General features: G+C 42.3%; 1 long non-coding RNA gene across 2 annotated transcripts in view; it reads left to right on the top strand.

Moving 5' to 3' along the window:
* Positions 1-4,077: 4,077 nt before the first annotated feature.
* The window catches only part of LOC137653140 (uncharacterized), a 37,277-nt gene continuing 19,702 nt past the window's right edge, over positions 4,078-21,652 (top strand). Inside the window, exons 1-2 of one of the 2 annotated variants that reach the window (XR_011046399.1) lie at positions 4,078-4,116; positions 11,803-11,875. This is a non-coding gene — a long non-coding RNA (uncharacterized lncRNA). Of the gene's footprint in view, positions 4,185-11,802; positions 11,876-21,652 lie in introns of both variants that reach the window. The other variant, XR_011046398.1, reaches the window with a different exon arrangement.

Genomic DNA, 21,652 nt, shown 5'->3' on the forward strand with positions numbered 1-21,652 from the left:
AGCAGTAGTAGGGGACTCAGCAGTATGAAGCTTCATCTGTGGTGGAAATGTGGGAGGTTGGGCTGTGGCACCCTAGCAGTACCGGCTGAACTCGGCTGAGTCCCTGGTTAGGCTGGAGGAACGTAGAGAGAAGAGGTCCCGTTTTTTGTTTTGTTTCTTGTTGATGTCGGCTACCCCCGAAAATTGGGGGAAGTGCCTTTGGTATATGTATGTATGTATTATTATTATTATTATTATTATTATTATTATTATTATTATTATTATTATTATTGTTATTATTATTATTGTTATTATTATTATTATTATTATTATTATTATTATTATTATTATTATTATTATTATTATTATTTAGGCGTAACCAGAGAGAGGGATCCAATGTAATACTGTCTGGCCAGACAAAGGACCCAATTACTATCTAGAAGTATAGTATCCAAATGGGTGCTTAACCCACTGGTAACTAACTTGTAATGTTACCATGGAAATACCATAGCTAAGACTAAACCAAACCATGGCATCCACACCCAAAATAATAAGGTTACAGTGTTATGATATGGTACAATGCTAGACAGTGAACCTGCTGCAGATACTACCATCAAAATGAACACAATATTGAATAATGCTGTGCTGAAAAGTTCATTAGTTTTTTATGTCCATGCTAAAGAAGACAGTATACCAAAGGCCCAGTTCTACTGTGATAAATTAAGATATTTCATGTTTATGATATGTACAAAAAGTCTAGTATGAAATCAGATTGAAACGGGATCAGAGCGAATGTTATGCAAACAATCATTATCTCAATAAATTGAAGTTTGAGAGACTACAGAAAAAAATCTCAGAGAAAATGTGTAAAGCTCATTCAACACACTATGGTGGAAGGGAAAAGTCTTTGTGCACACAGTGGCTGTAGTTGCCAAAGGGAGCCTGTTTCTCATCAACAAAACACTGAATAACTTGTTGCAGTGGCACTACGATGTGTCGGTAGATTAGTCATTGTAATATATATATATATATATATATATATATATATATATATATATATATATATATATATATATATATATATTATATATATATATATATATATATATATATATATATATATATATATATATATATATATATCCCAATGGAGAAGTAATGATTTAAAAGCTCAAAACAGATGACTGGCGAAATCTAACCATACCCCTAGCATCAATAGGCGTAGGAGGAGATGATGATGAATATATGGATCACTTTTGGTCATAGTAGCAGTATTCAGTGGACTTCAGTGAATGATGCAGTGTCTGCAATAGGGTCTGAGAAAATAATTGGACTTTGTATTTTAATGCATTTGCTTTATCTAATGTTGTTTATACATTTCCTGGCAAAATTGGAACATCTGACAAATGTTTCTAGTCTTCGCCAAATAAGATGACTAAAAGAGGTGGATGATGCTGACCAGCCATTTAAGAGATGTATTGTTAAAATTGTTTACAGATCAAGTTCAGCCCCCTGGTGTTAATGAGACAAGGCTAGATGTTTTTGCCAGTAAACAGAGATCATATGATTCCACCTACCTAGGATGCTCCCAGGGAAGCAAAGCGTGTATCTTCCAGAAACTAGCTGACCAATCAACTTGGGAAGGGATGATTCGAAAGTAGAAACATTGCTTATACATTGGACAGCCCTCTACTTTACATACTTCCCTGTTCCTTTCCTCCATCGTGTCATCTAAACTCTTAGCTTCGACTTCATATTACAATTGCAGTGTTTCCCACTTGGTATACATGTGTACTGGATGGCCTCCCAGACACCAATGCCAGCCTTCTTTCACCTATTGCTGCCTGTTGTCAAGAATTTCCAAAATATTCTAGTAAAAAGATGTAAATGTTTTACCTTAAACCTCATGCATAACACTCCTTTTGTGAGTTATTGTTAAAAATTGAGGAAAGACAAAGTTAAATTAGTTTTACCAGGAAATCTGTTTCAGTTATATTAATTTAATATTCTGCCAAAGATGGCATTAGTTGAAAAGCTTAGTATTTACAATACCTCATGTCCAAATTGATATATCATTATAGTTAATTAGACTCAATTAACCTAAAGGACAATTTTTTATCGATTCTTTAATTTTTCCATGATGTTCCATTGAAAAAAAAATTCAGGTGTACTTGAAAACTGAAATAATAATACGCAGAGTAGTCGAATCAGATTGACAAACTATTTTGATTTTGCATACAAAACAATGTTCAAAGGGTGATCACTCGACCATTCTGAAAATATTCGCCATCTTGGATTTTAAGTTCCCCCAACCGTACAGATTTAACAAATAACCATTGAAGAAACATGGCAAGATTCATGCTTGTCTCACCATCAATGAGTTTATGTGAAATCTAATGAGATTAATTGCGTAAAATAATGAAACATTTTATATTCAAGTCAAAGTAATTGAGAACAAGTATATAGGAATTATATATTTTTATTTTTTTTTTCAATCACTGAGAAAGAATTATGATGTATTTTAACAGTACATTGAGATGATAGGTGAATAAACAGGCAAAAGTAATGAGTGATGATTCTGCAGGTATTTTCAAGAAAATCAATTTGATAACCAAGGATATTTTAATAATGTACAAATAAGAGTGATCGACTTGCGGAAGTGTATACGAAGCGATTAATGTTAAAAATTTGAACGTGGGGCATTGTCTTTAAGAGCAAAAAAATTGTCCTTTGTGATACACACACACACACACACACACACACACACATATATATATATATATATATATATATATATATATATATATATATATATATATATATATATATATATATATATATATATATATATATATATATATATATATATATATATATATATATATATATATATATATATATAGAGAGAGAGAGAGAGAGAGAGAGAGAGAGAGAAAGAGAGAGAGAGAGAGAGAGAGAGAGAGAGAGAGAGAGAGAGAGAGAGAGAGAGAGAGAGAGAGAGAGAGAGAGAGAGTAGATTCTGATTACAGATGAAGGCTATACCAAACGGGTGACTATACCAATAGGCCTATGCCAGGCACTCATCTATCATACTACCGAATTGTAGTGTTCGTAATTTTTGTTTAACGATCATTGAATTGTTTTCTACGTATTACTTCGCTTTCATATTATTACTATTCATCTCATCATGAAGAATAATTCTTGTTGATTTTTTATAACTGCTATGATAACACATAAGCAGTTTTATAACTTAGTTTGTAAGAAAATTAGGCCTCACTCCAATTTATTTCTAAACAGTTATATTTGTTAGATGCTGAAATTGATTTTCACCAAGTTCACGCTATTTTTTTGTATTTGTTTTTTTTTCCCTTAGATATTTTTTTTTTATTTAAAAATACAGTTAACAGTTTTTGTCCCACTCTCAGCACAAGGAGAATCCGCTACAAAACTTCAGAGCTAATCAAAGAATCTAATACTACGTGTTCAGGTTCTGGAGGTGAGGCATACCCTTTACAACGGCGCCTTCAAAGTTTATCTTATACTGTTTTTTTTTTCATTTTCCTCCACATAAGGTTTGATATTTCTTTTTTTCTTTTCTATATTTGTTTCACTAAATGAGAATAATCATACTAATTTCTTTAGGTCTTCCGCGTATGGTTGTTTTAGCTCAATTACTTCATTCCTTTCTTTTCCACATTCCTTGCAAAACAACAAAAAATGTATCAAATATTCCTCCTCATTTTCACAAAAATTACAGTTTACATTCCCCCATTTTAACATTAGTTTTTGCTCTAAAAATATCACTGAAGCAAATGTATTATTATAAAGTAACTCTTCTTTAATTTCTTTCTTCCAAGTTCTATGTATTTATAAGCTCACTTTACTTTCTATCTCTTCTTTCCACTGTTCAGTATCCCACTTTCTGGTTTCCGATTTTATTTCTGCCTTGTTCATTCTTCTTATTTGTCTTATGCCTATACATTCTTCTAAGTAAAATAGGCGTGTCCTGTTGGAGGCGTCTGATTGGTCAAGAGTTCTTACTTTGAGTTCCAAGAAGTTTCGCTGGGAATTCTGGGATCGCTTAGTTTAGTACATCATGGAAGCTGGTCTTCGACGTCTACGATACTTATTGTTGTTGTGAGTATTTTTTAGTACCGTAATTCGCAAAACCTTTACCAATTTTTGGAAGACTAATTGGCGTGAAGGTAATCTTATATTACAGATCCTGTAGTTATTGAATGTGAAAAGTATTTTAACCCAAGAGAGGGACTTCCGGTTTCCATAACAATATTACCCTATGTGGTAACGATAACTTTGGTGTAAACCCCTGAAATGACCCTTGGTAAAAGGATTGGTTCTTAATCATTTACCTGCGATGGAAAACTTTAACGTGCAGTCCATTTCTTGCTCTATTTAGAAGTATGTGATTAATATTCTTGAAGGATTAACTTGAATGACTTTAGTATAATTTTGGTTTAAGTGCTTAAGTGAGGCTCTCATGTTGAAGGACGAGTATATTTTCTTTGCTGTATAATTTGCTGTTTTAAATTTATGCGTCAAGTTTTCGGTGCAAATCAAGTTTTATATTATATAAGATATAGTTAAGTGATGCCAAAATACTCGGCCACTTGGCCTATCTACTCATTAGGCAATAATGGTTGATCTTACGCGGGCCCATCTGAGCCAAATTGCCGACATTTTTTTTTTTCACCAAAGGCTACGTGATATGCGTGTTTCCCTTATTGTTGGAATGGGTGCCAGTAAACAGTGTTAAGTATGAGATTTTATATATTTTCTGTTCGAAATCTCAACCTGTAATACAATACAAAATTACCCATTTACCTCAATGGATTATTTGAGTCTCGTATTGCTGTCCAATACCTAACTTCATAGTGCATCTGTGGCGGTATATCCTTGTTGCACCACATTCTACTGAATCCACCCCTATTCCCCATAAGCTGCTAGGCTTTGACGTAAATATTTGCCATTTACAGGGGAGACAGGAAAAAGTGCTCTTAACTAACAGTCTTCGAGGCAAACCGGTGTATGATAAACTACAGCCCCATACAGGTTAGGATGGTTCAGCCTAATCTAGGAAATATTAGCTTTGGTGTATTAAGCATAATATTTTTCCGTTTTTTTTTAAATGGTCAAATATCTGTAATTATCTTTTAAGGAGTAACTTTTTTATTCAGAAACTTGTTATTGCCATATATAGCATCCCGACCCTCTCAAGATAATCATTCTTACTCGAGTTGAACAGTAAAGATGAAATAGTGGTATATTGCTGCCATCTCATAAAATAGTACCTTTAAATTGGACCTTTTATTTTTTGTTTAGTTAAACACGTTAATTTTGAAGGCATTTTGTTCTTTTCGACATTTTCAAGATTTTTTTGTAATCGTTTAAAGGAGCAATAACCTCAGACATCCCCTCAGTGTGTGTGTGTGTGTGTGTGGATTTTCTTGATACAAATAATAAAACGTAGGGCCCAATTGATCCAATGGTAGGGCTGTGTCCTTAAATTGTATTCATTCGTCCATGCATACTATAACATTATATCTAGTAATCCGTTAGTCAATTACTCTAAATGTAGAATCTATATGCAAACGAGTGTTCTAATTGCATAATTGGCTAGAATTATAGCTTTAATAGTTGAAGCAAAATTTGTGAGTTTTGTTTATTGCTCTACTGCAAATGTTGGTATTTTGCATTTTTCTGAATTCACCAAGGGATTAGACATGTTTAGCAAGCCATCAAATTTTTTTTTTTTTTTTAAGTATTATGAGAATTCCCCTACTTGTACTAGCCAGTTGAAGGCCCATGGGAGTTTTGTTAACCAATTTAATGAACCAATTTTAGTCGAGAGCAATTTTTAATTTTTTATGCCGAAACTTTTCTTCCGTGTCGAGCTCTACTTCCAAGGAATGTTTTTTTTTTTTTTTTCATGTGTAGAAATTATTCACTGAAATTTAGATATTCTTTGACAATTAATTAGTTTTATTCAAAATGTTCTACCTGTCCTGTTAAATAGCCTAATAGCCTGGTTGATATAACTCAAACACTGTTAAATATCGACCGAAGGCAAATTGCTCATTCAGCAAATTAGACTGTCGAGTTACTCGAGTTTAAGGCGACTTATGTAAGATTAGGAAAACTTAACTGTTTATAGTAATTGTTTACAACACCACGCTCTCCATTTACTTCAATATAATGCAATCCTGCAGTTCTCACCTTCTTGCACAGTAATTAGGTGGTTACTTAAATTCTGGGAAAGCAGTAATTAGCAAGATATGCTGAAGAGGGGGGGAAGTTGTTGTAAAAAGAAAATAGCTCGGTTTCCTCACTAAAAGACTTGGAACTGACATGTCAACATAGTCAACCAAACAGAATTCGAGATGCCAGCGTACATAAACAGAAGTTTGTGATGCCAGTGTACATTTTATATACTGTATATTCAAAATATACTTAAAAATTGAGTGATTACTCAAAAGTGTCACTATTTGTAAATTGCATACAGTGAACCCTCGTTTATCGCGGTAGATAGGTTCCAGACCCGGCCGCGATAGGTGAAAATCCGCGAAGTAGTGACACCATATTTACCTATTTATTTCAACATGTATATTCAGACTTTTAAAACCTTCCCTTGTATGTAGTACTGTTAACAAACTACCCTTTAATGTACAGAACACTTAATGCATGTACTACAGTACCCTAAACTAAAACAGGCACAAATATTAAAGGCGATTTTATATCGTGTTTCCTAAACACGCTAAAAAGCACGATAAAAAATGGAAACTAATGTTTTGTTTACGTTTATCTCTGATCGCAATGAAGAAACAAACTCATTTAGTGTACACATATATGTATAGGTTAGTTTTTGCATCGATTATATTGATTATACAGTATGTTGATTTTGTTATTACCAATGTTTTACTTAATTTTTCTTAGGACTTCCAAATGAAATGTTTTTCCTTATGACGCCGCCTGAAACGACGGCGTCATAAAGTACGCTCAGTAAACAAACTAAGGAATTTAACGCGCATGATGAAAGTGATAAATAATTATATTACAGTAAAAGCTTTTATAAAATATGTTATTACAAATATTATTTACCGTATCTATATAAAATCATACATACGTAGCAAAGCAGGAAAACAATCTACGAGAGAGAGAGAGAGAGAGAGAGAGAGAGAGAGAGAGAGAGAGAGAGAGAGAGAGAGAGAGAGAGAGAGAGAGAGAGAGAGAGAGAGTTGTTTTACATACGTACAGTAAATGTAAATTTTAAAAAAAAAAAAAATAGCCCCATTTCATATAAAATAGATTACAAATATTTGACTTTATCATATTACAGTAGTCTGTAAAATACTGTAAAGTTCAGTACAGTATGTTGTTGTTATAGTCGTGGCGATGAAATTCTCACAAAACAAAAACGCGCCATTTGATTACAACAGCTGATTCATTCTCTCTCTCTCTCTCTCTCTCTCTCTCTCTCTCTCTCTCTCTCTCTCTCTCTTCGTGTTATACAATACTTACATTTAGATGAAGAAACTAAAATTAGTTCTCTTAGTGTCGATTAAATACGAAACAAAAAAATTAGGCCGAGTCTACATCCATTTCAATCATAGCTAAAAATACGGCATCCGATTTCATCAGCAAACCACTATTTTTTGGGAAATATCATTTTATTCTAGAAAATTGCCACTCTTTAAATAGTTAATTGCACATTAAGAAAGCGTGTTCTTTTGTTTTTAAATTTCGGGTGTGTTTTAAAAATCGAGTATTGTTGACTTCTTTTTGTTTTACTTTTGGCTGTGATTAGATCAGCTGTCATTTAGCTGCCGCTCTTGAGTGTGTACGAATACACTAACAAAGAATCGTTTATACCATTTCTTAACTTATTCAAACCGTCTACAGTATACAGTTGATATTACATAAGCACCAATGTGTTATAACCTATCAAATTTTTTTGTTTATTACATTTAAACCCCTCTCTCTCTCTCTCTCTCTCTCTCTCTCTCTCTCTCTCTCTCTCTCCTCTCTCTCTCTCTCTCTCTCTCTCTCTCTCTCTAACAAATGATATCTTTGTTGCTCCTCAAAGTTTCATTTATATTGAAAATCAATCATGATTCAATTTTCCTTACTTTCTCCAATCTCGCACCATCGGTCACATCGCGGTATTTTTTATATTTCCGGAAAATCCGCGATATATGTATATACATGGGTTATGAAAAAAATCCGCGAAGTGGTGAATCCGCGATGGTCAAACCGCGAAGTAGCGAGGGTTCACTGTATTTTATGGACACTTTTGAGTAATTGATCCATTTTTAATTAAGTATATTTTGAATATGCAGTATATCAAATGTACGCTGGTATTACGAACTAATGTTTGTACGCTTGCATCACGAATTCTTTTTGGTTAACTATGTCGACATGTTAGTTCCAAGTCGTTTAGGGATGAAAACCGAGCTATTTTCTTTTTATAACTGCTTCCCCCCCTCTTCAACATATCTTGCTAATTATTGCTTTCTCAGAATTTAAATAACTACCTAATTACTATGCAAGAAGGTGAGAACTGCAGGATTGCATTATATTGGAGTAAATGGAGAGCGTGGAGTTGTAAACAATTACCCTTTTTATGAACATGTGCGTGATCTTCAAGTGCTAAGCCAAAATTTAATCCAATATTTATATTTCTTGTGTGGTTTGGCACAAAGAAATTAATTTTTTTTTCATAAAGCTGTGGATGCAGAAAGTGGTAAACTTATTACATTGAAATAGTCATTAAGATGCTTACAGAGTTGAAAAGTTGAAAGGTAATCGTGGACCTGAGTTACATTAGGTTAGTTTAATACCCTTTTTAAATGGCCTCTGATTCCTATGATTTTTTTTAACCACCTATTTTTATTTTTCTGTAAATGCTAAATTATTTACAGGTCCAAAACGAAAAAAGTAAACTTTTGAGTATATTAAGGTTAATCACTTAAAATTCTACTCTTATATTTTGATTATCTCTTGGAAACTTGAATAATACACCCTAGCCCAGAATTTTTTCTATTAGTTTTAGTATTTTTTGTATAAAGCATGTCATGATTATATGGATGATTCTGAATCTTAAGATAAACTATTATGATGAAAGAGATTTTGTTGTTGATTGCTCTAATTACATTTGGAACATGTAAAGTTTGGTAAGGCTACGAATAATGGAAATATTCTCTCTCTCTCTCTCTCTCTCTCTCTCTCTCTCTCTCTCTCTCTCTCTCCTCTCTCTCTCTCTCTCTCTCTCTCTCTCTCCTCTCTCTCTCTCTCTCTCTCTCATATATTTTAAAGTAGGCTATATCGGTCTCGTCAAAGGGGTTTCTTAACCTAACTAGTAGGGTCCATAATTTAGGGCTCCCACTAAATTTTATCCATCCATTTGTGGCACAGTAATACAATAGAGTTGTAGAAACAGTATGCTGCAATTATCAACCCTAAATATTTGATCACTAGTGTACCTGAGCCGTCAAAAATGACGTCTAAACATTTAGGTAGGTATGCACATACACAGATTCAACCCTTCCCACTCCTCCCCCCCTTTTCCTAACTACAACCTGCTGTTTTTACAATGTTGTGGAAGAGTGGTATGACTGTTCTGCAATGGACTAATAATGGCTGATGCTAGGTGGTATACCTTAGCAATTCATTTTTGTCAATGGTTAATTTAGTGGATGAGCAACCTGGTGGAGTAAAGAGAACTTTGAGTCTGGAGGAAATAAGCCCCCCTAAATCTCGGTCACTGGCAGCAGGGTGACGCATTGGGTATAAGGCGATAGACAAACTGTGTCTTTAGCTTCTACTTTTGATGCCTGGCTGATGATCTTACTGGAATTAGTATGGACCCTGATTACTCTTTTGTCTTTACTGTAGGTGACTACAATATGACTAAATTTTGGAAAAAGAGAGAGAAAGCAAAGATTGTTTCATTACAGTATTAAGTCAAAAGATTGGAATACAATCAGTTTATCATTACAGTATATTATAGAAAGCACTCCGATCAAGAGGAGAAGTATGACGTATAATGATACTGTACATGTCAAAATACTGAGTGAGTGAGTCAACCCAGTCACCATGCTAGTCCATCCCCACGTAAGCAACTGACTGGCTGGAATACTGCCAGTCTCAGTGAGTCGAGACCGGGCTGTCCGTTTGAACGTGCTGAAAGGATGACAGGTCAGGCTAGTCTCGGCAGGTTTGTCCTGTTTATCCTCTATACTCGATAAGGATTGGCCAGTTCATGCCAGTTGCAGTCAAATCAGTGTGCCAGCCCTATACGTGTGTAGCCTGATTGCTAAAACTCTGAATCCAGTTGTAGCAGACCTTAGGTTCAAGCCCTTCCTGATTTAAAGTCTGGGAAGTACAGTAACTGACAATCCTGATCAAATGTTACCATGTCCTGTTAAGGAAGGCTTTACAGGTACTGTATTTTGAGTTCACAAGAGGTGCCCGCCTTCAAATCAAGTGTCTGCTTGTCAGTATGGGCACTCAATCCTTCCCCCTCCCAGCAGGGCAGACGACCTACAGCTCATCGTTGGGTGTTTAAGTACGTCCTTGGCATTTAAGAGAAACTTCTCTGCGGTGTGTGTGTGAAAAAGGGAAACTACCTTTGCCCCCCACTACCTGCAGGACATACCCCACAGGACCCTAGATGCATTTACTCTAGGTCCTGTGGTGGCTATTCAATAAGTGGTATAGTTATCTTAGCTCCCTATGTAGGACCAGTAGCAGTTGGTCGAGGTCAGAAGTTATACGACATTAGTCTGTAAAGGAATGACTGGCCTTTTCTTTCTTCATCTTCTCCCTCTTTCGGGACACAGCATCCATAGATTGCAAGCTGGCCTTCGTCTGACTGCAGGTAAGCCCTATTTTTGTTTAGTGGTCTGAGTACTAGGTAGATCTTTTGTGTATTTTCTTACGTCCCCAATCTCCTTGCAAGGGGAGTTGGGTCATGTCTGGGTCTCGGTATGCAAGAGTGTCAACCCACTCTTTATACTTAGCTAGCTAAAGTCACATTGTGAGTTTCCACTCACTCTTCAGGGTTGCACAGGCCGTCAATCCTTTGGCATTGGTGAAGTAATGGTTCACAATGTGTCAGGATGCTCTTCCCCCATTCTATTGAGCTCAGATTTGTATCTCGGGGCAAAGTTCTTCAGACAGTTGGAAAAGGACTATCACCCACCATAGGGTGTCTTTCATACGTAAAGAATGAAGGTTTGTATTTGTGAAGGAGCAAATAACAAATTTGGTAGTAATTTGCATTTTTCCTAACTATACAAACCTGAAATCTTTAAATACTTTTCTTGGCATCCCCTTCCCCAGAAGTCCTGCCTGCAATCAAAAGTGAACCTAGCTACTGGGTGTGTGTGTGAACTGGCGGGGATGGGCTACTGTCTGCTAACTAGGGGAGGGTCATTGACACCTTCCATTAAGTTTTGATGGTTAAACCATCTTTTGCAAATCATCTCTATGTAAAGAACAAAGGGTTGAAGTTTTTATGGTTAAACAATCTTTTGCAAATCATCTCTATGTAAAGAACAAAGGGTTGTATAGTTAGAAAAATAAAAATTGCGGTACTTTCAAATTTGTCATATTAATGAATTTTGTATTTTGCATGACTGTACAATAATCTAAAAGTTAAGATACTGAAGTGTATCATGATACCAATGTTGCTTTAAGTAACATTTTCTTAGACTTGAATTATCAATAAAAGGTATTAGGTAATGATGGATTATCATTAGCTGTAACTAAATTGTTTCAAGATCCTTTTACTGTATATTCTTTCAGAAAAAGTCTGTTGGATTATGGAGCTTTGGTCTAGAAACAAAAGGATTTTTATTAACAGCACATAACCAAATTGGTAAGTTGATGGAAAAATTTGATTGTAAATTTTTAAATACAAAAATGGACCTTTAAATACTGTATATGGGGCAGGTAAATATGATCTGTGAAAGAAAAGCAGTGTAGATGAAGAGTCTCTTGATTAACAGAAATGATTTTCAATTTCCTTATGTGGCAAGACAAATTTTTCCATGTTATATTTTGTAGAAAAGTGGTTATACGGTAGTTGAGTGGTTCAAATCCCTGTAAAGGTCAATGGTACTTTATTAGACTACTGTAAATTAGTTTTTTCCTTTTATAATAATACAAGATAATACTTCCAAGTTTGCTGCTTGGTTTGATTTAAAACTCAATAGTTACTTTGAATTTATATATCAACTATGAGTTCAAAAATTAATTTGTACCGTAACCGAAGTACAAACCACGCTATTTACATTGGGTTTACCTTTTAGCGTAGCTGAAATGACGAGCCAATGGTTTTTAATGAGGGTTAATTACCCCCGCGCTAGTTAGCGGGGGGTAGGGGAAGCCCCCACACACCGGTGATTTGCTTCACTTCACTTTTGGCTCCGGCGATGAACAGACATGTCTGTCCATCGTCCTCGTTGACAGCCTTTAATCTTTTTTCTGCTTTTTCTTTACAGTGTGTGTGTGTGTTAGAAGTTGACCACCTTTATTATTGCTATGCGTACGTGCCCTGGAATTACCGGCCGCCCTTGTGGTACCTTTATGTCGGCTACGGACACGGATCCTCACACCCTTTGCCCGCAGTGTCGAGGCCGACGGTGTGATCAGGAAAATATGTGTAGTGAGTGCAGGGAGTGGTCTGCCTCCCAGTGGGAGAGGTTTGGCCGCCGGCGTAAGAAGAAGTCCAAGAGAGACCGTTCTCCTTCCGGGGTTGCCTTGAAGGAGGAAGGTTCTCGGGACTCTTCTTTCGCCGCCCAAACCACCTCCGAAGCTCCCCCTCGTTCGGCTCCTAAGGAGAGTCGGCCGAGTGGGAGCGCAGGCCCTAGTTCTGTTTCCCGACCTTGGGTGGGGGGAGAGGGCGTCGCCTCCCATAGCGGGGCGGTTCCTCCTCCTCCTCCGGGGGAGGCTATTGATGAATCTCTGTCTAATGATGATTGATTGATTGATGATCTTTTACAGATTTGGGCTTCCCTGGGGCTTAAGGGCTTGCCCTCCAGGGTTGCCCTGATTGACCTTGTCCAGTTGGGGGCCGCCGTTAAGCAGTCGCCGGTGATAGCAGAGGTAGACCCTCTGTTTATCGTCGACGTCTTGGTGACAGAGGCCTCCGACGGGGCGGGGCAATCCTCTGCAGATGCAGTTGGTGATGTTGGTGCTGACGGCTCTCCTCCCCCTTCTGTACATCCTTCAAAGGGGGAAGGGAGTCCTACAGGCTCTTCTGCTGTCCAGCTTCCCTCTAAGGGGAGTGCCTTGACTGAGACTCCCCTTTGGAGGACTGATGGTCCTGACGATCTTCCTCTTGGCCGCCTTCACCGTAAGGGTCACCGTCCGCTGCGTCGCAAGGGCCTCCCGTCTCCTTATAAGGGTGTTAAGAGGCGCCTTTTTTGATCTTCTTCCTCCGAAGGGGACTCTCCTCGCCGTAAACAGCCTTCAGCTCCAGCTTCATTAGACCTCTCTGGGGATCGGTCTCCCATGCCTGCTAGACCTTCACCTTCTGGGGCAGATGCCCGACGGGCAACGGTCCCTTCTGGGCAAAGGGATTCTTCCCTTTCATGTGCAGTGTTAGCGCACAGGCGCTCTCCTGCTCGTCAGCGCTCACCTGTTCGCCGGCGCTCTCCTGATGTTTGCCCTTCTTCTCGCCAGCGCTCTCCTGAGGACATCCTTCAATCTGTTGTTCCTGAAGAGCGCCCAGCACGCCAGCATTCCCCTGCTCGCCCTTCTGCAGTGTTAGTGCACAGGCGCTCTCCTGCTCGTCAGCGCTCTTCTGATCGTCAGCGTTCTTCTGAGGATCATCGCCCTTCTCCTCGCCACCGCTCCCCTGTGGTCTCCGAGTATCCTGCAGTTCCTGTTGTGTTGCCCTGCGCGCCATCAGTCTCCTGAGTGCTCTCGCGATCCTCAGCTTGTTCCTGCACAACATCGCCGGCGTTCTCCAGCGCGTGTTTCTAAAGCACATGTTCGCCTACGTGCTTTCTGTTCCTGTTCGTGAACGCGCCGCGCCGACTGTTCCTTCACAGGATTCCACGCGTCGCCCTCTTGCTCGCCAGCGATCACCAGCTTGCCAGCAATCACAGACGATTCAACAATCTCCTGCTCGTCAGCGTTCTCCTACGCATCAGCGATCTCCAAATCGCCCGCGTGACTTATCGCCTGCGTGACTTATCGCCTGCGCGCATGCGTTCTCCAGCGCGCCGTCGCCCAGAGGTTCTGGAAGGACATGGTTCGCCCTCTGCTAGCTCGCCCTCGCGCGATCGTTCGCCTGCGCGACCTACGCGCTATCGCTCGCCAACGCGTCACCAGGCGCCAACGCGCCATCGCTCGCCTGCGCACCAGCGTTTGCCAGCGCACCACCGATCGCCTGCTCGCAATCGCTCTCCCTCGCGCTACAGGTCTCCTGACCAACATCACCAGCGTTCTTCGGAATGTTCTCACTCGCCCACGCGGCAACGCGTTCCCTCGCCATCGCGCCAACGCATTCGTTTACCGGCTTGCCCACTCGCTCGTTCGCCTGTACGCCCAATCGCCTGCGCGCAAGCGCGACCTTTCGCCTTCACGCGACCACCGTTCGCGCCGAATTTCACAGCCAGTGATAGCAGCAGGAACGCATGTTCCCAGATAGCGCTCTGGATTGCCTCCATTGAAACGCAGGACTCTTGTGCAGGACAGGGAGGACACTTCAGAGAGGTCAGTGCGTCTTTCTTTCCCCTTTCCTTTTCAGGCAGGTCCAGTGGTGTCCACTCCGAAAGATCGCCCGATCCCTTTTCCTCCAGCGAGGATTTCGGACTCTGTGTCCGTGGAACAACAGACTTGGTTTGGTCCTCTGATGTGGGCGTTAGTGAGGGTAATGAAACCAGCACTCGCCAATCAGGGCAACAAACCAACAGCTGCCTCACTTACGCTGAAGAGGAAGAGAGTGGACTTCGTGGTGACTTCCTCCAGGGAGAAGTTGGTTCCTAGGAGGTCTATCGGGAAGGCCCCTTCCCCTGCTCAAGCGTTTTCTCCTTCTTCCGTGGACGAGGCTTTTCCGTCCTCGGGTGAGTCCAGTGAAGCAATAGTCTTCCCCTCATCATTAAGGGGGGAGCCTTCTCTTCATGGAGGAGAATCGTCTCATGCGGAAGGGGCTCTTCGAACCTCATTGTTGGGATCCTGTATCCCTCCCAGGAGGGAAACTAAGGACTCCAAGACCATCCCGAAATTGTCTTCAAGGATTCACCAGGAACCCGCGTCTCCCCGGGGGAACGTCCACGCTTCGCCCCAGGAAGAGATTCCGGGGGCAGGAGACTTAGCTGCCAGCCCTCAAGGAGGAGATCAGCAGGAATCTGAACATGCCTTCTGGCAGGTCCTGAGCCTGATGAGGCAACTTAATGGATTCATGGACCTCGTGATCGCCCCCCGAGAAGGCAAGGACACAGTCTTGGACGAAGTGTACGACGTTCAGAAAGCCCCTAAGTCCAGTGCGGCTCTGCCCTGGTCTCGGGGTCTGAAGAGTGCCAGAGCCAGGGCTGACGCCCAGCTCGCGATTCTTGCCTCCTCCAGTCGTTCCTCTGCCGGGAACAAACTCATCCCTCCTCCTCGTCTCCAGCAGAGGAGGTATTTTGAGATCGTGGGTAAGTCCAGTCTCGCTCTTCTTCTCCATCACTCCGTGGAAGAGCTGGCTAAGGGAGTTCCCCTCGAGAAGCTCTCTGCCCGGCAGGTGTCGTTCTCGGCGTCGGAGATCCTGAGCCATGAGAAGGTCGCGAAGTGCGCCATGCAGGCCACTTCGTGGTTGGATATATGGCTAGGAACTCTGGGCATCCTATTGCGCTCCGAGGACTTGTCTAAGGAGACCAATAGGAAGGCCCTGGAGACCTTCTTACTCTTGAGCACCCGCTCCATCGAGTTCCTAGCGCACCAGGTCACCACCCGGTGGGCTAACTCCGTGTTGAAGCGGCGCGATGCGGTGACCGAGAGATTCCACCCGAAGGTCCCCGCCGTGGATGTGTGTAGGCTCAGACATGCTTCCCTTCTTGGGGAGAATCTGTTCGAGCCACAGGATATGGAGCGAACGGCTGAGAGGTGGAGGAAATCTAGCACAAACTCCCTCCTCCATAGGGCCCTTACAGCTCGGCCCTATAAGCCTCCGGCTCCGCCGCAACAGCAGCAGCAGCCTCGTAAGGCTCCGAAGCAGACACTGGCAGTGAAGAAAGTGGTGTCTAAGCCCCAGCCCTTTCCAGCCAATGTCAAGAGGGGCGGCAAGTCCTCCAGGGGAGGCAAGGCTCCTAGGGGCAGCAGCCGCGGCCGCAAACCCTAGGGGTGGCAGTCCCCCTGCGTGTCCACCTGTGGGGGGATACATTCAGCGTTGCGTCCGTAGGTGGCAGCAACACGGGGCCACTGCTTGGACGGTTTCAGTGATCGACCAAGGCTATCGCGTCCCGTTCACAACATCTCAACCTCCCATGACAGCAAATCCAGTGTTGTTGAGCTCCTATGCCACGGGATCGGCAAAGGGGCTGGCCCTTCGGGCCGAAGTAGAGACCATGCTCAAGAAGGGTGCTCTCCATGAGGTTGTCGACGGCTCTTCAGGCTTCTTCAGTCGACTCTTTCTTGTAAAGAAGGCGTCTGGAGGCTGGAGACCTGTCATCGACCTCTCAGCTCTGAACGGGTTTGTCAAGCAGACCCGATTCAGCATGGAGACAGCGGACACGGTCAGACTTGCGGTGAGACCACAAGACTTCATGTGCACACTGGATCTAAAGGATGCGTACTTCCAGATCCCAATCCATCCGTCTTCCAGGAAGTACATAAGATTCTGCCTAGACGACAAGATCTACCAGTTCAAGGTGCTGTGTTTCGGTCTCTCCACAACTCCTCAGGTGTTCACCAGAGTGTTCACCCTGATTTCATCTTGGGCCCACAGGAACGACATTCGTCTCCTTCGTTATCTGGACGACTGGCTGATCCTAGCAGACTCGGAGTCGACCCTTCTTCAACACCGAGACAGGCTTCTAGGTCTTTGCCAGGATCTGGGGATCGTGGTAAACCTCGAGAAGTCCTCTCTGCAGCCGTCCCAACGACTGGTTTATTTAGGCATGCTGATAGACACCAATCTCCACAAAGCCTTTCCATCAGACGACAGTATAGCAAGGCTGAGGAGGGTGGCGGAACCCTTCCTCAGGCGAGAAGAGCTCCCCGACCAGTCGTGGTTGCGTCTCTTAGGTCACCTGTCTTCCCTGGCTCGTCTGGTTCCAAACAGCCGCCTCAGGATGAGATCCCTGCAGTGGCAGCTCAAGTCCCGGTGGAATCAAGGATCCGATTCCCCGGACATTCTGATCCCGATAGGATCTTTGGAACGGACGGACTTGCGGTGGTGGCTGGTCGACGAGAACCTGCGGAAGGGAGTGAGTCTTCTCGTCCTCCCCCCAGAATTGACTCTGTTTTCGGACGCGTCAAAAGAAGGGTGGGGGGCGCACGTTATGAACCAGAGGACCTCAGGCCTTTGGTCAGAATCAGAAAAGTGCCTGCACATCAACCTTCTAGAGTTGAAGGCCGTCTTTCTGGCTCTTCAGCAGTTCCAACGGACCCTGGCGGGTCACTCCGTGGTGGTGATGAGCGACACCACCACGGTAGTGGCTTATATCAACAAGCAGGGAGGCACTTTTCGCAGCAGCTATCCCATCTTCCAGTAGAGATTCTGAGGTGGACCGAAGTCCACTCGATAACACTATCAGCTCGCTTCATTCCTGGCAAGAGGAATGTGCTCGCCGACAGTCTGAGCAGGGCCTCGCAGATAGTGAGTACCGAGTGGTCTTTGGATCCTCAGATAGCCAACAAAGTCTTGACTTTGTGGTGTTCCCCGACCGTGGACCTGTTCGCGACAGCTTTGAATTTAAAGCTGCCTCTGTACCGCTCCTCAGTCCCGGACCCCAAGGCACTCTGGCAAGATGCTTTCCAGCAACGGTGGGACAACATAGACGTGTACGCCTTCCCACCGTTCTGTCTGATGAGAAGGGTGCTCAACAGGACCAGACTATCGGTCTACTGTTCGATGACTCTGGTAGCTCCGCTATGGCATCACGCGGAATGGTTCCCTGACCTTCTGCAGCTCCTGACGGAGCTCCCGAGGGAACTTTCTCCACGACACAAGCTTCTCAGACAACCCCACTCCAACATCCCTCACCAGGCCGTGGCCTCGCTTCGGCTTCACGCCTGGAAACTATCCAGCGTCTCCTTGTGGCGGGATGTTGCAAAACAACCCCCACACCCTTGAATCACTCTAACTGACAATTGTCTCAACAACACAAACTTTCCCCTTACGTTATCTAAAACCAGACTCTTAGACATAAGGACAAAACAAACAAAACATAACCTTAAATCTATATTTCTTAAAACTTAAAATAAATCATAAACCATCCACATTCAAAATAAATACTTTAAACCAATCAAAACTTAACACTTTAAACTAATCAAAATTTAACACTTTAAACTAAATATATAATTAAACAAAAAAAACCTTTCCGCAATCCAATAAATCCTAACGAAACTTAAAACTAACCGCAACCCAAACATGAAAACACAAAACACATATATATTACGAGTTCAACACCAAAATTTGTATGCTCATATATATTATTTGCAACACAGTCGTTCACAAACTGCCGAACTGTCTTTCACGGCACAACCCTCAATCTGTGATTAACAGGTTAAACTGTATGGCAAGTTGCCACCACTGCCTCCCTAATCGGGGTCGTAATCATCATCGTCATCATCCTTATCATCATTATCATCATCAATAGCAGCAATCGAAGTTCATTCGGTCCGGGTCATCAACAATAATCTATCCAAAGAGCAGTCTTAAATACAATCTCTTACAGGCCAGGTCGTCAACTAAAGATCGGCATTAAAAAAATAACTCTCCAAAGGAGGAATCACGGCCTGCCAAAAAATAAAGAAAGAAAAACACTTACGAACACTTCTAGCTAACTGAACTATCGCACTATAATCAAAGATAAATAATAAATTCACAATCATTCACAATCACGACAAGCAAAGATAAACAAAACTGTACTTACTTTGAAAATCAAAAAACACTTCCACGCTGGTCGAAAAATATATATATAATCCAGCGTTCACACAACTGACTCAGGACGCAGTCAATCAAAAAAAGCATTCGCTCCGAAACATTCACCACTGTCGTAACCTAACTAAAAAAATGTAAACAAACAATCTCATTTATACCAACAGTCTTTCTCACCACAAACGATCGTTACACTAACTACTCTCTCTCTCTCTCTCTCTCTCTCTCTCTCTCTCTCTCTCTCTCTCTCTCTCTCTCTCTCTCTCTCTCTCTCTCTCTCTCTCTCTCTCTCTCTCTCACACACAGGATTTGGCAAAAACAAAAATTAAAATAAAGCAAAAATAAATCCTCCACATCCTCACGGAGAGAGGCTTTTCGCAACAGGTTGTGGAGAGAATGTCTCGGCACCTGCGAAGGTCCTCTGAGGGAGTCTACCAGGCGAAGTGGAGAGTCTTTTGTGGTTGGTGTCGTGAGAGGGGTATCTCTCCACTCGATGCCACTATTCCAGCAATAGCGGACTTCCTCGTTTATCTGCGGGAGGAAATGCGCCTTTCTGTCTTGGCACTGAAAGGCTATTGCTCAGCCTTAAGCTTGGCCTTCAGGCTGAAAGGCGGGGATATTTCTTACTCGCTAGAACTCTCTCTACTCATACGTAGCTATGAGCTTACTTGCCCCCAGTCGGAAGTGAGACCTCCTCCTTGGAACGTGGTTCGGGTCCTCAAGGCTCTTAAGAGACCTCCCTTCGAACCATTACGCCAGGCCTCCGATCGCCACATGTCTTGGAAGACGGCTTTCCTGCTCGCTTTGGCTTCGGCCAAGCGGGTTAGTGAACTTCATGGTCTCTCGTACGACGTCGCCCATTCAAGGGGATGGGGGAAGGTAACGTTCAGGTTCGTCCCTGAGTTTGTAGCCAAGACTCAGAATCCTGGAGTGCCGGATCCTCGGTTCGACTCTTTCAGGATCGCGAGTCTCCGCTCTGTAACAAGTGACCCAGACCAGCTGCTACTATGTCCAGTGAGGTGTCTGAGGCACTACTTGAAGAGAACGGCTGCAGTCCGTCCTCAAGTGCGAGCATTGTTTGTGAGCACAGGTAGGACGAAGAGGAGGGTCACCAGGAACACCATCTCAGCTTGGATTAGAAGGGTTATCCACCATGCCTTGAATCCAGACCCTCCTTCGTCACGTCGCCCCAGGGCCCACGATGTCAGGGGTGTTGCTACATCCCTGGCCTTCAAGAGAAACTTCTCTGTGACGCAGGTGCTTCAAGCTGGGGTCTGGAAGCGTCAGACGACCTTCACAGCCCACTACCTGCAGGACGTGACCCACAGGAGCCTCGATACGTTTTCTATCGGCCCTGTGATGGCTGCACAACAGCTGGTCTAACCTCAGGCTCCTTTATGGACAAGTAGCAGTAGGTTGAGGGCGTTGTTACCTGGTTTTAGTCTGCGTGAATGAAAGAGTATGTCTGACCCTTGATTCTTTCATCATTCTCCCCTCTCTTGGGGAAGCAGCATCCTGGTCCTCGCATAGCTGACCTCGACCTCTGCAGGTAACCCATGCTTCCTTGTGCTCATAGTATTAAGCTTAATACTGTTGCGTCCCCCTTACCCTGACGAGGTGGTATTGGAAACGTCCTATCCTAGATTCCTATCTAAAGGTCTCGAGGTCAACTTCATAGGACGAGTCACACCTTCCTCCACACAACTTATGTAGGCCACTCGTTCCTAGCGAAGTAAGGAACTTGTGAGGTGCAGGGGCTCCATCTCTCAAGTGCTACTCACTGAGGGATTGAGTCCTTGGGCAAAGCCGAAGTCAATAAGGCTGGGGACTTTCCACCCTTCCTAAGGGGTAAGTCACCTCACCCAATGTAAATAGCGTGGTTTGTATTTCGGTTACGGAACAAATGACAAATTCGAGATAATTTGTATTTTTCGTAACCATACAAACCTTAGCTATTTACACATATTTGCCTGCCATCCCTGGCCCCCAAGTAAAGTCCTACCTCTAAGTGAAGTGAAGCAAATCACCGGTGTGTGGGGGGGCCAGGGGTAGCAAGCTACCCTTCCCTTACCCCCCCCGCTAACTAGCGCGGGGGTAATCAACCCTCGTTAAAAACTATTGGCTCGTCATTTCAGCTACGCTAAAAGGTAAACTCATTGTAAATAGCTAAGGTTTGTATGGTTAGGAAAAATACAAATTATCTCCGAATTTGTCATGTTGTGAATATTAGTGCAAGAAAACAAGGGACGTAGAAGAACATCATAAAACTTGGCATACAGATACCAAGTGACACTAATACTCATGAATACACATCTGTCAAAACCTGAATGGGTTTTTCCATTAATGCCAATAATGAGGTCCAACAAAATTTAACTATCTAATCCAATCTTCCTTTTATAAATTACACAACTCTAGTGGATCCAAGCAGGAAAACAAAGATTTTTTATTTTATTTTATGGTTTATTGCACTTGACTAACATCTTTACTTATTGTCATCGGACAAGAAAATACTTACTTTATTGCGTGCATATAGCACTAAAAGATTTGGCCATCCTCTTCATT

The sequence above is a fragment of the Palaemon carinicauda genome, chromosome 14 (genome assembly GCF_036898095.1).
Source record: "Palaemon carinicauda isolate YSFRI2023 chromosome 14, ASM3689809v2, whole genome shotgun sequence".
Taxonomy (NCBI): Eukaryota; Metazoa; Arthropoda; class Malacostraca; order Decapoda; family Palaemonidae; genus Palaemon; species Palaemon carinicauda.